The sequence below is a fragment of the Myotis yumanensis genome, unplaced genomic scaffold, assembly GCF_028538775.1.
Source record: "Myotis yumanensis isolate MYYU_CA2020_CCGP unplaced genomic scaffold, mMyoYum1.0.hap1 SCAF_10, whole genome shotgun sequence".
Classification (NCBI taxonomy): domain Eukaryota; kingdom Metazoa; phylum Chordata; class Mammalia; order Chiroptera; family Vespertilionidae; genus Myotis; species Myotis yumanensis.
Genome location: NW_027223761.1, coordinates 46977698 through 46995792, shown reverse-complemented (window position 1 = coordinate 46995792; position 18095 = coordinate 46977698). Strand labels below are relative to the sequence as shown.

General features: G+C 43.2%; 1 long non-coding RNA gene across 1 annotated transcript in view; it reads left to right on the top strand.

The window, feature by feature from the left end:
- The first annotated feature begins 4144 nt into the window (after positions 1–4144).
- The window catches only part of LOC139017364 (uncharacterized), a 54055-nt gene continuing 40104 nt past the window's right edge, over positions 4145–18095 (top strand). Inside the window, exons 1-4 of the long non-coding RNA XR_011472850.1 lie at positions 4145–4227; positions 4541–4640; positions 8397–8624; positions 17700–17800. This is a non-coding gene — a long non-coding RNA (uncharacterized lncRNA). The remainder of the gene's footprint in view (positions 4228–4540; positions 4641–8396; positions 8625–17699; positions 17801–18095) is intronic.

Below are 18095 nucleotides of genomic sequence, written 5' to 3'. Positions count from 1 at the left end.
ATTTGTGTTTTTGCAGTAGGATTAATGCTTCCCTTACCTCTAGATGAGAATCTGTCAAGACATACCCTAACCCTAGAACAAGGCTTGTTCAATGATGATCACGGATAGAATGACTAAATACTAGGCCCTTACCACTGTGGAGTCTCCATTCATTCAACAAATACTCGCTGAGAATCAGTTAGGCGCCAGCCAGTGTGCTGGGCACTGTAACACAGCAATGACTGAATGCTATCCCTTTGCTCTTGGTGCTTAAGCGATTGAGAAAGACAGGATAATATTAAACAATGATTATGTGTTATGCATATTATGCTGTCATCCCTAAAACTATGTTTTTTAATATTTTTTTAGGGGGCAGGGGTAGTCATAGACCTCTTGAATTTGATCATTGTCATGGACCCTTGCCTCAGAAAAACAAACATACCCCCAAAAAACTTGCCAATAATTTCAAGCCCTTCCATGAACTCTGGGTTTAGTATTCCTACCCTAGATAGGGTAACACCCAAATCAGATGAAACCTGAAAAAGCAGAAATTCTAAGACCTAGGGAGGGGAGGTAGACTAAGTGCTGAGGAATGGCAGCAGTAAGAATGGAAAATAAGTTCCCACAGCTTTATCTCACATGTGTTATCACCAGCTAACATGCACAATAATTAATGTTTCCAGGAATAATCCACTACTGAGGACCCAGTGCCCCACAGGTGAACTTTGCCCTCCCCCAGGAGAACACTCAGAAGCTACCAACTCACTCACCTTTGCTCTAGTGCGGTACCAACACGATGAGTGGTAGGAGGTGCTGTAAATGAACACTGAGCAGGGGAAGGGGCGGAAGGTGACTGGGGTTTTGTGTTGGTGCTATTCTATATAGTGTGGAATGTCAGGAAGCCTTCTCTGATCAGGTGATATTCGGGCGGAAATCTGTAGAAGTCGGGCAGCGAACTGTACGGATATCTGGGAGAGCATTTCAGGCCGAGGGAGCCTTGAAAGGGAGGAGGCCTGGGGCTGAGCCGAGTGAGTAAGGTGGGTGGGGGATGAGGTCAGAAGAGGGAGTGGAGGCTTCTGTGGGAGGCCTCCGAGGGTCAGGGATAAGGGCTAAGCAGACTGTGAGGGCACCGGACCGAGACAGGATCATAGAAAGCTGTCAGGGAAGCCCAGGGGAGGTTTTTGGCATTGTTATAGCCACTACTGCACACATGCAGTGGCGGGGTGGTTAGCCATAACTGGATAATGTGGCGAGACTTCCCAAGCCTTACCTTGCCAAGGTAAGGGTTCATGTGTGTAACCATGGACACCCTCTGTGTGTGTGTGTGTGGGGGGGCGGATAGGATGGAGCCAGGAAACTGAAAATCAATGGGGAAAATACTGAGGGAAGTGAATAGAAAACAGAAGAGGAGGATAGCTTAGGTGGGAAGAGCGAAGGATCAGGAAAGGGGGAGGAAGGAACTGTTTGTTAAGTGGCCACTCTTTGCCCAGACGCTTACATATACATTTTAATTTGGTTTTAAAGTCATACTAAGAGATGGGTGTTATGCTCCCCATTTTACAGATAAAATAACTTGACAAGCCAGTAACTAGGAGGAGAAGGCAGCTTCATTATTTTGTCTTCAGTTCTTACCTGCTTTCTTATGTTGCTGAATTGATTTATTCATAATACTACATATGGGGAAACAAAATGATGTTCCAGGTAGGAAGACAACAGAAGAATGACGAGGTGGCAGGCTAGTAAGAAATTTTGAATTCCGGGCTCTCCTCCCGGTTGGATTACACACCTGGCCTTACAAAAGCGGCCACAAGATGGCAGCAGCATCTCACCCGTTTGTTGGGCGCGGGGGACACATGCTCCATGGCCAACTGTTGCAGTACAAAAGTATTTAATAAAAAGTACTGTGTCTGTTATGGTACATATTTAAAAACAGACCATCTTAACCAGAAACTCTGTCAAGAGCCAGAGTGAAGGCCCCTAAATTCACAGAAATGCACCTGCACACGTGCATGAGGAGCTTGACATTTGCCTCCAAATAAACAGAATTAAACAACAACACTGTTTCCCATGCTGGGCAGGAGTTATGTGAAACGGCAGAAAGCAGTGGTCAAATTTCCATTTGGGACGTCAGAGAGACCTGTGTTAAACTCCTAGCTATGAAACTTAGCTGCATGGTATTAGGCAAATGAAAATCTTTCTAAGCTCATTTATTCATCATTTATTCAACCCCTTAGGTTTATTGTAATATCAAGTAGCACACAAAGAGCTCTTAGTGAAGTGACTGACACTTACCAATCAGTAGATAGTAGCCAAGTTGATAGCAAAAAAAAAACAAAACAAACAAACAAAAAAACCCAAAAACCCCACAAAAACACAAAACCCAAATAACACAATTAAAAGATGGGGAAGGGACTTGAAAAGACATTTCTCCAAAGAGGATTTACTTGGGCCACCAGATGTATGAAAAGATGCTCAACATCAGAAGATCAACAGGGAAATGCAAATCAAAACCACGAGAGATATCAGCTCATACCTGTTAAGATGACTATTATAAAAACAAGCAGAAGATAAGTGTTAGTGAGGATGTGGAGAAATTGGAACCCTTGTACGTTGTTGGTAATAATGTAAAATGATTCAGCTGCTATGGAAAATAGTATGGAGTTTCTTCAACAAATTAAAAATAGAACTATCATATGATCCAGCAATTCCACTGCTGGGTATGTATCCAAAAGAATAGAAAACAAGATCTTGAAGAGCTATTTACATTCCCGTGTTCATTGCAGCATTATTAGCAATAGACCAGACATGGAAACTACATTTAGTTTCCATACCTAAATGTCCATCAATGGGTAGATAAAGAAAAATGTGGTGCTCTAGTTGGTTTGGCTCAGGGGATAGAGCGTCGGCCTTGCGGACTGAAGGGTCTCAGGTTTGATTCCGGTTGTGGGCACATGCCCGGAGTTGTGGGCTCGATTCCCAGTAGGGGGCAAGCAGGAGGCAGCCAATCAATGATTCTCTCTCATCATTGATGTTTCTATCTCTCTCTCCCTCTCCCTTCCTCTCTGAAATCAATAAAAATACATATTTTTAAAAAGAAACATGTGGTATAGATACAGTGGAATATTATTCAGCCTTAAAACGGAAGGAAATCCTACCATTTGTGATAACATGGGTGAACCTGGAAGACATTACACTAAGTAAATAGGTGAGTAATAGAAGGACAACTACTGCATGATTCCCCTTATATGAGGTATCTAAAATAGTCAAACTTGCCCTAGCCGGTTGGCTCAGTGGGTAGAGCATCGGCCTGCAGACCAAAGGGTCTTGAGTTCGATCCTGGTCAAGGGCACGTGCCTTGGTTGCAGGCTCCTTGGGCCCTGGCCCTGGTTGGAGGCAACCAATCGATGTGTTTCTCTCACATCGATGTGTTTCTCTCTGTCTTTCCCTCTCTCTTCCACTCCCTAAAAATCGATGGAAAAATATCGGATGGGGATTAAAAAATAAATAAAACAGTCAAACTCCCAGAAGCAGAGAATAGAATGGTGGTTGCCAGGAGCCAGGAGGAGGGGGAAATGAGTTGTTGTTCAGTGGGTACAAAGTTTCAGAAGTGCTAGATGAATAAATTCTAAAGATCTAGTGTAAAAACAGTACCTATAATTAACAGCAAAGTATCGTGTTGTTGTTGTTTTGTTTCTGTTTTTAGTCTGCTGTCTGGAGTCCCAGCCTGAGAAGTTCTGCTTTAGCTGTCTGGGGTGCAGCATGGTCTTGAGAATTTTAAAAACTCTCTAGATGATTCCAATGTGCAGCCAGGGTAGAGAAATACATCTCTGGACCAGCGTCCTCACTGTACAGACGGCAAAGAGAGGCCCGGAGAACGTGGAAGTGACTTGTCTGGTAAGATGAGATAAGTAACTCAAACCGAGGGCTCCTGACTCCTCGTCCTGGGTTCTGTCTAGCACACGACACCGCCTCAGGCTCACTTTCTGTGCTTCCAGTCAAATCGTCTCCTGTTATACTCCCCGAACACCCCAGGGTCACTCCTGTGTCAAATCCACAGCAATGCAAGCTGCCCTTGGAGCGCTTATCATGTGCCAAACACCGAGCAAGTCAATGTGTTATCTCTAACCCATGCAAGCTCCCGAGGAAGGTGTGAGCATTCCCATGGCAAGAGGAGGAAGCTGATGTTCAGAGACTTTAAGGGGCCAGCTGACGTCACAGCCAGCGAGGAGAAGCCAGAACCTGACGCAGGTCTGTTGGACTCCGGAGCCCAGGCTCTTCCGCTACACTCACTGCCATCTGCTCCTACCCCACCTCACCTTCTGGATTATTTCTTCAAGAGCCAGCGCTAGTTTCACTCCCTTCCCCAAAGCCCTTCCACCTATACCACCGGGATCTTTTTATCTACTCTACGTCCCTGGCACTAATCACCCACATTAGCCGTTTGGCCAGGTCTGCCTCCTGTGGTACTTTATCTTGTCGTGTATATGGCCCGTTTCCTTCTCCATGAGTCTGGGGAGGAGGGGGACCTTCCTCTGACTGTGTTTCTGTCCTGGTTCTGTAGCTGTTTCGAGACATGGCGATACTGCAAGATCATAACACCTCGTCTCCTGTGAGACTCCTCCCCTGGGAATATCTGGAGACAGGAACGCCTGTCAGCCCAGGTAAAGTTGAACGTGTGAGCTGGGAAGGATGGCGCCTTCTCCGGGCTGAGCTGTGTGGTGATGTTGACAAGCAGGCCTGTGGGTGTCAGTAGAAAGCCGAGTTTTGAGAGTGTGAGAGTCTCCGATGAAATAAAATCTCAGGCAGGAAAGAGTTTTTGCATTTTAGCCATCAGCCTGAATCTAGAATAACCTCCCCAGCATAACGACGACCATGGCAACGTCCCTCCCAGCCCAGAGCCTGGGGTGGGGAGCCCCAGCTGCTGAGGTGGGAGCTTCCATGTTCGCGCAGCTTTGTCGGAATGCTGTTCCTGACTGAATGTGAGACGCCGCCTCCTTGTAGCTTCCACCTCTTCTACAAGAAAAGCAAGTGGAAACAGCCCATGATCTACACCCGAGCCTGGGCATGTGAGGGGCCTATCCCTCCGAGTCAGGCCTTCCACACAAGATTGATTATTCTAGGATATTGCTGACACCAGTGGGGGCCCCACTGCTCTGGGCTGCCCTCCCTCCTGGCCTAAACGTTGTCCACCCTCAGCGCATCAGGGACAGAAAGAAGCGAGCAGCACACCTTTGGCAGAGCGCAGTCCTCTCAGACCCAGAGAGCGACTCTTCCCAGCAGGGTCCCAAGATGTGCATGCACGCGCGTGTGTGTGTGTGTGTGTGTGTGTGTGTGTGTGTGTGTCTTCCTCAGCGAAGCCTCCTTTTCACTTCTGTTCTTCCCAAGGTCTCCTCCCCAGTAACCTGTTCCTTACTTGGCCAACTCACTCTCTCTGCTTAAAAAATATAGAGGCATTACCACTGTACTTCCTGGTACCAGTTGTAGTCTTTAGAAATACGTAGAACAAACCCAATGTCTCTTCTGCTAGGGATCTAAAGACAGATCCGTCCATCCATCCATCCATCCATCCATCCATCCAACCATCCATCCATCCATCCATCCATCCATCCAACCATCCATCCATCCATCCATCCATCCATCCATCCATCCATCCGTCCATCCATCCATCATATCTTTATTGGGAACCCACTGTGTGCCAGGCACTGAGTCCTCGTAGGTAGTCTCCTGTAGGTAGGTCCACTTTTTTTTAAAAATCTTCACCTGAGGATATACTTTTACTAATTTTAGAGAGAGGAAGAGAGAGAGAGAGAGAGAGAGAGAGAGAGAGAGAGAGAGAGAAACATTGATGTGTGAGAGGAACATCAATTGGTTGCCTCCCACAGGTGCCCCAACCCGGGATGGAACCGAAACCTGGGGAGTGCCCTGACTGGAACTGAATCGCAGCCTTTTGGTGGACAGGACGATGGTCCATCCAATCGAGCCACCTGGCCAGGGTGGGGGGTTCACTTTTACGTGGTGGGTTTCTGAGGAGGGAACGGAGGGATAAGGGAACTTGCATTTACTGAACACTAGCTGCCGATCAGGCAGGGTTAGGTGCTTGTTTTACGTGCCTCCTGTTGTTTAAGCCTCACACTGTCTATAAGGTGGATTCTCTATGTCTCTATTTTTAAAGGAGGGAGCTGAGGCTTAGAGAACTTATGTAATTTGACCAAAGACTCCACAGCCAGTAAGTGGTGGAGCTGGAGTCCAGACACAGAGCTCCCCAAATGCAAACCACCAGGCTGTGGGCCTCACGTGGGAATCCCTAGAAGAGCTGAAGGGATAGCATGGTCCCTTCAAGTCATGTATCTGAAATAAACGCTACTTAAGTTTTCTTTTCAAACTTTCAAACCAAAACCCCTCATTTTCTCTCTCTCTCTAAAAAAGTTTACAAGTGATTGCTTTGTTGTTTCCTGTAGAAGTCAAATTTCCTGCCAGTGCTTCTCCATTATAAACTGAAACACATGCCAAGACATAGGAAAATCAATAGCAGTAATTTGGGTATTCATCCGTTTGTTTTTCTTTTAGAATTAGTTCTTACATTATATTTAATTGATAAATTGCTGTGATAATATCAAAGAAAAATTTCAAGAAAATAAAAATTAACCCAAATCTCATATCCTAAAACAACTATTTCCATTCTAATTCATACCCATGTGTGTATATTTTTTCAATTGTAAATTCTTTTTTTTAAAATATATTTTATTGATTTTTTACAGAGAGGAAGGAAGAGGGATAGAGAGTTAGAAACATCGATGAGAGAGAAACATTGATCAGCTGCTTCCTGCACACCTCAAACTGGGGATGTGCCCGCAACCAAGGCACATGCCCCTGACCGGAATCGAACCTGGGACCCTTCAGTCCACAGGCCGACGCTCCATCCACTGAGCCAAACTGGTTAGGGCCAATTGTAAATTCTTAATAAATGTAGGCTATTGCCAGCAGCCGGTCCATCCTTGCTGCTTGACACAGTCGCTGCAGGAAAGAAACATCTGCACAGCATATGTTTCAATGGACCTGACATATATAGCATACTGTTCTTAATATGTTTGCTCCCTTTAGCGCCATGTGTTTTAACCAAGGTCACCTCTCCAAGAAAGGTTGTTTCCCCAGGTGGGGATCTTTCCCTGAGGTTAGGGAGGGGATACAACCCCTTAATTTAGTGCCAGGCGGGTAGTTAAGCTACATAATCTTTATTCCCTGGAATGGAGATAAGAAACGCCCTAACTTTTGTAATAGAAATTGACAGGATTAAGATCAACTGGTATAAATACAGATGTAACAAGACAACAAGAGAAAGAACCTAGAGAGAGAACCAAGAGACAGGACTTGGCTGGAGATCCTAGACAGAACCTAGAGACAGAACCTAGCGAGAGAACATGGCAAAAGATCCTGGACAGAACCTGGCTACAGATCTTGGCTGGAGAACCTAGCAAGAGAACATGGACACAGCACCTGGCTGGAGATCCTAACCAGAACTTCGCTGGAGATCCTGACCAGAACTTGGCTAGAGATCCTGGCTAGGGTGCTGATCAACTGAACGCTGTCTCCATGTCATTCCTTCTTCGCCGACTCCATCCTCACCTTTGGGGACCCCTGGACCTGCTGGGGTTGGACCCCAGCAGGCTATTATTATAATTCCAAATGTTTTATATTTTAATTATTTTCACTCAACATTATTGAACATCATTTACCCATGTTTCTATGTATTTTTCCTAATGACCACTTTCTTTTCTTTTTTTCTTTTTTAATCCTCACCTGAGGACATTTTCCCATTGATTTTTAGGGAGCGTGGAAGAGAGAGGGAAAGACAGAGAGAAACACATCAATTGGTTGACAGTTTTGTACCTGGTCCAATTCTATCTTTCTCAAATCTAATCTCTATTCACGCTATTACAGTGACTTCCTTTTTATTCCCTTTCTCATTACATTATGTTGAAATCTCAGAAAAATGGAACACATGCTCTAAAGACACTCTTAGTTCAAATAGTTCAAGTGGAGTTTAAATAGTCTTTCTCCTACTACTTTTACCAATTTAGTAACTGTGTCTTAGCCCAAATTCTCTAGATTACAGAGCCTGGGGTCAAGATTAAAGTGCTGATTCTTTTTTGTGGGTGGAGGCTGAGTTTAGGAAGGTAAAAGTGAAGAAAAAGGCACATCAAGCAATTCAACATGATGCATTACCATGCCAGCAAGGGCTTCCAACAAACCATGATGAGAAACAGCAGGCCACTTAGCAGGTAGATTCCTTGAGCTACAGGAGTCTCTGTCATGGCCTCAGGGGGGAATCGCAATCTTTGAAACAGTCTGTGGAAGGGCAAAATGAGAAAAGTGCATCTGTTTGCTTCATTTCTGTCTGCCATTTCCCCTTTGTCAAGGTTTGTGCCACTAGAAGATACTCTCCCGTACTTCTGTGCAACTTCAGTGATGCATCATCCAGTCCGTTGATACCAGCTCCAGAAGGAAGATTTCGTGCCCTGTGTTACGGCATTTCATCCTGAGAGGAAGAAGCGAAGTAGTGCAGGTGGGAGGCTGTGCGGGCCATGCTGGTCTGAGCTTCAGTTCTGACTCCAGGGAGCTCAGCAGAGGCGGCAGCAGTCCAGGAGGTGAGTGCCTTTGGGAAAAAGGAGGCAGTCAGAGGAGTGAGGGTGTGCACCGTCCACAGCACAATCAGATACCACCCTCATCTTTCCACTGCAGTGCGCGGTGGAGGTCCTCAATGAGAGCGCAGCAAATCTAGATTCTTCCTAATCGTTGTCTTGCTGATAGCTTTGCTCCATTGGACACTTTTTAAGAAAAGTATATATATATTGACTTCAGAGAGGAAGGAAAAGGGAGAGATAGAAACATCAATGATGAGAGAGAATCATTGATCCATGGCTTCAGCACGTCCCCTGCTGGGGATCAAGCCCGTAACCTGGGCATGTGCCCTTGACTAGAATCAAACCCTTCAGTCCTCAGGCCGACGCTCTACCAACTGTGCCAAACCAGCTAGGGGCATTGGACACTATTGATCACTCTCTCCTTGAAACTCTATCTTCCTCTTGTTTTCCTGATTAACAGAATAGTTTCTGTTCCTGCTTCTCTGGCTGTGACTTCTAAGGGACTTCTTCCTTCTCCCACCTCTTAAAATGAGATATTCTTTGTGGCTTCATTTTTAGCCTTCCTGTGTTCTCACTCTCCACACTTAGCTGTCTCCTATGCACTGATAATTACCAAATCAATATCTGCAGCCCAAGTCTCTCTGCTCTAGATCCGTGGAGATGATGGCTAACCTGTCTCTGCCTGATAACTCAGGTGGTAAAACTTAAGAGTCCTAGAAGCGAGCTCATCTTCTATCCTCTTTCCCAACCCTCACCAAACCTGCTTTTCTTCCTGTAGCTCTATCTTGTAAATGTCACCAAATCAAGAACCCGGCAGTTATTTAATTTCTTCAGATTTCATATCCAGTGAGTCACTATTGATCTTTCCTCCTAAATATCTCATTGATCCAGACCTCTTCTCTGTTTCCATGGCCGCTGTTTTATTTCAGAACTGTAATCGCTTCCTACATGTTCTCTCTGCCCTTGACCTTGCCTTCTTTCAACCCATTTCTTCTGAACTGACCTTGCAATTATAACTTTAAAAGGCAGATAATCATGACCAAATAAGGTTTACTCCAAGGATATAAGAAAAGTTCAGAGTTAAAGGTACCTACTTATATAATTTATGACATCAGTGTATCAAAGGAGAAAAATAATATGATCATCTTAACAGAATGCTAAAATTTTTTTGATAAAAATAAATATAGATTTTTTTATTTAAGAAAATTTTAATGTGTTAATATTAAGGGGTATTGATCTCAAACCAACAGTTAATATTATACTTAGCAATAAAGTATTGAAGAAGTATTCCATTAAAACTAATAATTTGATATTATCATTTAAAAATATATTTTTATTGATTTCAGAGACAAAGGCAGAGGGAGAGAGAGATAGAAACATCAATGATGAGAGAGAATCATTGATCGGCTGCCTCCTGCATGCCCCCTATTGGGGATCGAGCCTGCAACCTGGGTATGTGCCCTTGACTGAAATCAAACCTGGAACCCTTCAGTCCACAAGCTGATACTCTATCCATTGAGTCAAACCAGCTAGGGCTGTCATTGTAATTATTTATCATTACTCTGGAATTGCTAATCAATGAGGGAGGTATAAATATTAGATAGGAAGAGAAAAAAATGATCATTACTTGAAGATTATATGGTTGCTTGAAAAACCATCAGAAATAATAACAGAGTTCAAAAAGTTTGGCAATTATGATAGAAATATTTAAAAAACAATAATTTCCTTATGTATGGGCAATAATTAGTTAAGAAAGATAATGGGAAAAAGAACCCATATATCAAGACAAAAAAAAATAATCAAAGTACCAAGTAATAAACTTAATGATAAGTGTGCAAATCTATAAAACTTTACCATCTAAAGTAAAATTTAAGTAAAGGGAGAGATATTCTATATTACTGTACTGGAAGAGTAAATATTATAAAGATATTAATTTTTTCTCAAGCTAAGCCTATAAATTTAACAAAACCCCAATAAAAATACCAAGAACTTTTTCTTTTAGAACATGAAAGAAATCTATTTTAAAGTTTATTTGGAAAAACTTTTGCACAGGTTTTCAGGTACTCAGAATGCTCTACTATCTTTTCTTTAAGAAAGGATTGAAATACACTCCTGCTGTGCCCCCTTCCACACTTATATCCTTAATAATCCTCAACATATATCTCTATATCCTTAATAATCCTTAATATATAACATGGCACTGTCTATAATAATAACAATCTAAGTGTCCAAAAATAGGGGAAATATGCAGTCACTTCAAAAGAGGTAGAAGAAGAATATTTAGGAACAAAAACTATTTATGGAAAGATATTTAAAATAACAAAGCAGTAATGGAAATGCAGCCAGCAGGTGGAAAGAAGTTAGTTTGACAACCTGGCACTAGGATTCTGATAGGGAGGGACTGTTGGTTTAGCAGCAGAACTTAGAATCTCATTGTAGTTTAGAGCAAAGCAAAAGGAGTGCTCAATTGCCTGGTGCAAAAGGGGAAGGGAATTGCGAATGAGTGTTTTGGAGTTCACAGCTGGAGGAGATTGAATTTGGAGAATGAAAAGGTTAGGGAGGGAGGCTGCGAGGCAGGGATAGAAGCTGGGCAAGTGGAGAAATGGCCAATGAGAATTTTCCAGTGATAAGGATGACTAATGAACTCTTTTTTTTTTTTTTTAAATATATTTTATTGACTTTTCACAGAGAGGAAGGGAGAGAGACAGAGAGTTAGAAACATCGATGAGAGTGAGAGAGAAACATCGATCAGCTGCCTCCTGCACATCTCCTACTGGGGATGTGCCCGCAACCAAGGCACATGCCCTTGACCGGAATCGAACCCGGGACCTTTCAGTCCGCAGGCCGACGCTCTATCCACTGAGCCAAACCGGTTTCGACAACTAATGAACTCTTAAAAGAACTTCTCCCTAGTCTCAGTTTCAAGTTGTGCTCTGAGTTCTTCTTTGTTTTTCTTTAATATAAGCCATCCTCTTTTGCTCCCAAATCTTGCCTAGAAGTTTGCTTGTTTCGACCATATTTGGGAGAGAGAAGGGGTTGGGGAAGTATAGAAGGGACAGTTTTGTCCAGGAGGTGAAATGAGGAGTGGGGATCAAGGTAGAAAATCTGAGCTATCGGTGATCAAAAGAAATATACCCCCATTCCTTCCCTTCCTCCAAAGTCCCCAGAACCCTCAGAGACACCGCAGGGACTTGGGTTTCATGCCATTTACAGGGTAGGGGTTTGAGCAGAATTCTTTGATTTATCAACAGCTGGGGAGACTCCAGTAGGTTGGAGGCCACTGTCAAGTACACAGGGGATAGGAGTGAGGAAGCTCAGAAAAAACCTTTCGGAAGGATACCCAGCCTCTGAAAGTTACTTATGATACGAAGGTTACGAACAACATTTATTTTCTTGTGCTCATCTGCATTTTAATTCTTCTAGAGCGAATCCACTTGTGTAATTGTGTAATTACTTGTGTAATTTTAGAAAGAAAAATGTACTGAGGGAATAGCTAACCCATAGGCAGAAAGCTGATTGCTGACTGCCAGGGGCTGGGGGTGGGGGGACTGGGAACTGATTCCTTATCAGGCATGGGTTTCCTTTGGGGGCAATGAAGATGTTTCAGAACTAGATAGAGGTAGTGGTTGTACAACATTGTGAATTTACTAAATGCCACTGAGTTGTTCATGTAGAAGTGATTTATTTTGCCTTGGCCGGTGGGCTCAGTTGGTTTGATTCCTGGTCAGGGCACATGCCCGGGTTCAGGACTTGATCTTCAGTGTGTGTGTGTGTGTGTGTGTGTGTGTGTATAGGAGGCAGCTGATCGGTGTTTCTCATCAATGTTTCTCTCTCTTTCCCTCTCCCTTTCTCTCTCTCAAAACAATAAATATATACTTTAAAAAATGATTTATTTCATGTTATGTGAATTTCACCTCAATAGAGAAAAAATTAAAAAAAATCTACCGAGGAAAAAAATATACAACATAAATTAGATTCTGTCCCTCTTCTGCTTAAAATCCTTCAGGGACACCCTAACTCTTCAGCCTGGCAGGCAAGGCTCTTCATGTCCTGGCCCTGCTGCTGCTCCACCACAGCCGCCCCTCCCTGTAAACCTTACTCCCCAGCCACACACAGCCCTGCGCAGTGCTCTCAAAGGGCCTATTCTTTCCTGCCTCCGTGCCTTTGTATGGGTTTTCTTTCCCTGGAATGCCCTTCCCCTGAGTTACTTTCCACTCATCCTTCAAAACTCAGCTTAACTTCTCCTCCTTTGAGCAGCTTTCCCTGATTGCATAGTCTGGGGTACCTCTTTCCTGTACCCCCAAGAACCTTCTGGACATTTCTCTATTTTACCAGTATAGGTGATTGGGAACCCCTGGAGGACAGGGCCTGGGCCTTCCCTCTCTTTAGCTTCACAACCTGGTCCAGGACAGAAGCCATAATGAATGTGAAATGAGTGAGAACAGAAATGAATGTGAAATGAATGAGATGAAAGTAACAACCTTATCTAATGTAAAGGGTAGTTACGCAGGGCGTGAAATTGAAAATGATTCAGAGATGTTTAACTGGCTTACCACGACATTTATCATGGAGGAATGAATAATCTTTTATTTTTATTTTTTAAAAATATATTTTATTGATTTTTTAGAGAGAGGAAGGGAGCGGGATAGAGAGTTAGAAACATCGATGAGAGAGAAACATCGATAGCTGCCTCCTGCACACCCCCTACTGGGGATGTGCCTGCAACCAAGGTACATGCCCTTGACCGGAATCGAACCCGGGACCCTTGAGTCCGCAGGCTGATGCTCTATCCACTGAGCCAAACCGGTTAGGGCTTATTTGTCTTCTTACTTTTAAAAATATATGTTTTTATTGATTTAAGAGAGAGGATGGGAGAGGGAGAGAGAGACAGACACATCAATGATGAGAAAGAATCATTGAATGGCTGCCTCCTGCACACACCCTACTGAGGATCGAGCCCAAAATGTGGGCATGTGCCCTGGCTGGGAAATTGAACCTGACCTCCTGGCTCATGGGTTGATGCTCAATCACTGAGCCACAACAGCTGGTCTCTTCTTATTTTTTATAAATTATTTAGGAGTTGAAACAAAAATAAAAATTCCCAATAACAGGTTAATAAAAATGTCAATCTAAGTAACAAAATAGTCCCAGATGGGGCTTAGAGGGTTGCAGAATACTCATGGTCTTAGGAAATAAGGCTAAAAACTCAGTTACTCTTACAAAAAAAACTTATGATGGGTAATAAGCAAGATTATTTTTTGGTCCCAAAACTAAGATATATTATTTCATCTTAGGATGGTGTTGAAAACACCTGTCTTACAGGATTTTAAATGAATCTAAGTCCGTAACGAAATAATGAATCTATGCAAAAATCATCAATGGTTGCCAAAACTATTCAATGAAAGGTTGATGAGGAACTTTATAAGGTTGTATCAGGCTGGCAGCCCCTGAATCTACTGTTCAACCTTAGTGTTACTAAGAGTGGGACAGCCAGCCCGGCTGGTGTGGCTCAGTGTTTGAGCGTTGACCCAAGAACCAGGAGGCCATGGTTCAATTCCTGGTTGGGCATATGCCCGGGTTGTGGGGTTGATTACCAGTGGGAGGCATGCAGGAAGCAGCAGGTCAATGATTCTCTCTCATCATTGATGTTTCTCTTTCTTTCTCCCTCTCCCATCCTCTTTGAAGTCAATTAAAAAAAATTTTTTTTAAATTAAAAGTGGGCCAGCCAGACTTAATTGCCCCCTGATAAGATGCTGTAGCAACTACACATAACCATTTAAGTAATAGTCTTGCTAAAAGAATTGAACCTGAATTTAAGAAGTCTCTAACACCAGACTGTGAGAAATATAAAGGAAGAGAAGCATGTTAAAATTATACCATAAGGACAGAAGAAATCAAGTCAAGAAGATGGAAAAATTCTTTAAGACAAGTGATTCATTTCTTTAATAAATAAATCTTATGAAGAAAAAGGGAGATGGAAATTATAGATTGAAGGAGAAAGAAATTTAAGAGATACATTTGAATAAAAAGATATTTTTGAGGCAATCTGGGAAAATTTACATGGATTGAATATTAATAATATTAAGGAATTATTAACTTTATTATGTGTGATAATGGTATTTATCAGACTATATGTTTTTAAAAGTTCTTATTTTCAGAGATTGAAATATTTATGATGAAATGATGTCTTGAATTTGCTTATTGCCCTACCTGGTTTGGCTCATTGGATAGAGCATTGGCCTGTGGACTGAAGGGCACATGCCCGGGTTGTGGGCTTGACCCCCAATAGGGGGTGTGCAGGAGGCAGCCAATCATTGATGTTTCTATCTCTTTCTCCCTCTCCCTTCCACTCTGAAATCAATAAAAATATTTTTTAAAATGCTTATTAAAAAGTGTGTGTTGGAGGTAGGTGAAACAATGGTACAGAATATTAAAAATAGTTGACTCTGGATGATAATGGACACATGGATTCATTATACTATGCCTTCCCCTTTTCTGTATGTTTGAAATTTCCATAATAAAAAGTTTTCTGACTCCATTTCGCTTCAGCCTGCCCAGTTCCCATAATGTGTGGATTAGCAAATTTTCCTTAGTTCTGCACATCGATATGCTAATCACTAAAGGAATCAAACCTGTAGCCTAGGAATTACTGAAACAACCTCCTGGCTTGAAACTACCTCCCAAGGAGATAGGAAGGTATGTTTATCAAAAGATTTTTAATCCCAGCTGGCTTGGCTCAGTGGTTGAGTGTTGACCTATGAGCCAGGAGGTCACGGATCGATTCCCACTCAGAGCACATGCCTGGCTTGCAGGCTCAATCCCCAGTGTGGGATATGCAGCAGGCAACCAATCAATGATTCTCTCTCATTACTTATATTTCTATCTCTCCCTCTTCCTTCCTCTCTGAAATCAATGTATATATGTAAAAGCCTAAGTGACCGTTTGACTGTTCAACTGTTCGACATTAGCTATGATACGCACTGATCACCAGGGAGCAGACACCCAATGCACAGGCATGGAATCATGGACCAGACGGATGAATCTCAGAGGAAAGGGGAGAGGGCAGAAAGAGATTAACCAAAGATCTTATGTGTATACTAGAGGCCTGGTGCACGGATTCATGCATGGGTGGGGTCCCTCGGCCTGGCCTGTGCCCTCTTGCAATCCGGGACCCCTCAGGGGATGTTGGACTGCTGGTTTCGGCCCAATCCCTGCAGGCCAGACTGACCCCACCAGTGCACGAATCCGTGCACCAGGCCTCTAGTAAGAATATATTTAAAAAAAAGATTTTTAGGAATCCCATGACTGATACCAAGGCAAGTGGTTTGTTGACCACAAGCAAGGAGGTTTCACCATCCCCTTGGACCCTTGCTGCAGTCCAGATGTCAGAGGTCATCAATTGCCTCCTGACCTCAAACCCTTCCATATCCCTCCCTTCCCCTGGCATATAGGAAGCCTGAATTCTGCAGTTTCTCAATATGATTCTTTAGGATGCTAGTCTGGGATCTTCTGGGTTTTCTGGCTTTCCGAAGGAAGTCATTTTCCTTGTCCCAACTCACCGTCACTCAGCTTATTGGCTGTTGTGTGATGAGCAGGTCGAGCTGCCACTGGATTGCAGTGTTGCTCTCTCTCCAACCTTTTTCTTTATGAATATATACAGGCAGTGCTTCCACATACGTATGGTGTGGGTTTCTGTTAAAACAAAAATGGGATCATCTATTGCATATTGTTCTGCAATTTACTTTTTCTACACCATAATACACGGTGTTTCTCTTTTTGTCGATTCGTGCAGCTCTGTACTTGCGAGTCAGTAAGCAGTGCCATGCATATACCTTTGCTCCCAGTTGTGAACCTTTCTGTGAGCTAGAATCCTACAGCGGCAGTGTTGGGTCAAAGGGCGCATGTCATGTGCATATCTTGATAGCGCTATGAAATGATCCTACTGCCCCTCCACAGGTTGTTATTTTCACATGCAGAACTCAGTATTACCTATTTTCTGTACATTTCTACGTTACATGCTGAGAGACTGTCCTTTCTGTTCCCACTTGTTTCTCAACAGGCACTGAAAGTGTTTCAGAGAATAACTGTGTTTGATTAGCAGAGGGTAGAGCCTGCACGCTGCTTTCAGGGCTGACGGTAGCGGGGGATTGCGTAACATAAAGGCAGTCCTAGTTTTCTTTGTGAAAACCCAGTGAAGATTCTGTGCGGCGGGATCCTGAAGGGAAAAGCGGGGAATAAAGCCTCCTCTCAAAGGCTGTCCCAGTGGATGGCATCTGTGAGAAGGTGGAGGAGTGAAAAGAGGGAAAGGAAACGCGGCTTCAGTTCCCCCGGGGGGTTCAGGATCTCGCTTTCCCCTCCCGCTGTTCCAGTGACTTTTAGCGAGGACAATTCCAGAGAAGGGTGGTTTAAAAAAAATAAATCCAAATGGAATCTGGTTCGCCCTTCCTTATGTAAGAGCACCTGTCATGGGGGCACAATAGTTCCAGGCAGAACTCCTAAGAAAGATCACTTTGTAAGCCGCCCTCTGTGGGGAGGGGGGACGTGGGGGAGTGGGAGGGGGTAGGGGGGTCAACAATCGCCCTTTGTCCATGCAGCCCTCCCATTGTCCCGCAGTAGAGTTGCTGCTGCTCCAAACCGCTGTAGTAGGTTTGGGCAAGAAGACATTATTCCATTGTGTTGTAGAAATTAGATCAATGAGGGTGATGTCATTCATGATGTGAGGCTTTCCCTGGGTCCTGGCTGTTCCAGATCCAGGAAATCACGTGCTGCCCCATTGCTGTCTATATTTCTCTAGAGCCGTAGGCAGTAGGCACACAGACAGTGACCTGGGTCAAATGAGAAGCTACTGACGTTCCAACAATCTTAACTTCTTTTTTCAGGTGAAGTAAAATCAACATTTTATATATTGATTTCTGAAGCAATGCTTGTGAAAACAAGAAACAAATGCCCTGGTTGGTCTCCCTTAGACTTAGGGATAGGTTTTAATTAAGTCCAGGTTACGGCTCAATAAGATATCAAAAACATTTTATTGTATTTGACCTCTAAAACACTATTTGTCTTTATTTTTTTTTTTCTTAGCCCTGGATAAAGTCATCTGCCAATCCACAGATAGGCGAACCACAGCAAATGGCCAGTTTGTATGTATTAACATACATGACGTCTTGATTTTTCTTTGACAGGTAACTAATTATTTTGACAAATATTTAATGTGCTAGGTACGGTTCTAGGTGCTAAGGATAAAGTAGAACAAAACAACATAAAGCCTTGCCTTTGTGGGTTTATTATATGCCATTCATTCACTCATTTATTTATTTATTTTTATTTTTATTTTTATTTTTTTAAAAATATATTTTATTGATTTTTTACAGAGAGGAAGGGAGAGAGATAGAGAGTTAGAAACATCGATGAGAGAGAAACATCGATCAGCTGCCTCTTGCACATCTCCTACTGGGGATGTGCCCGCAACCAAGGTAC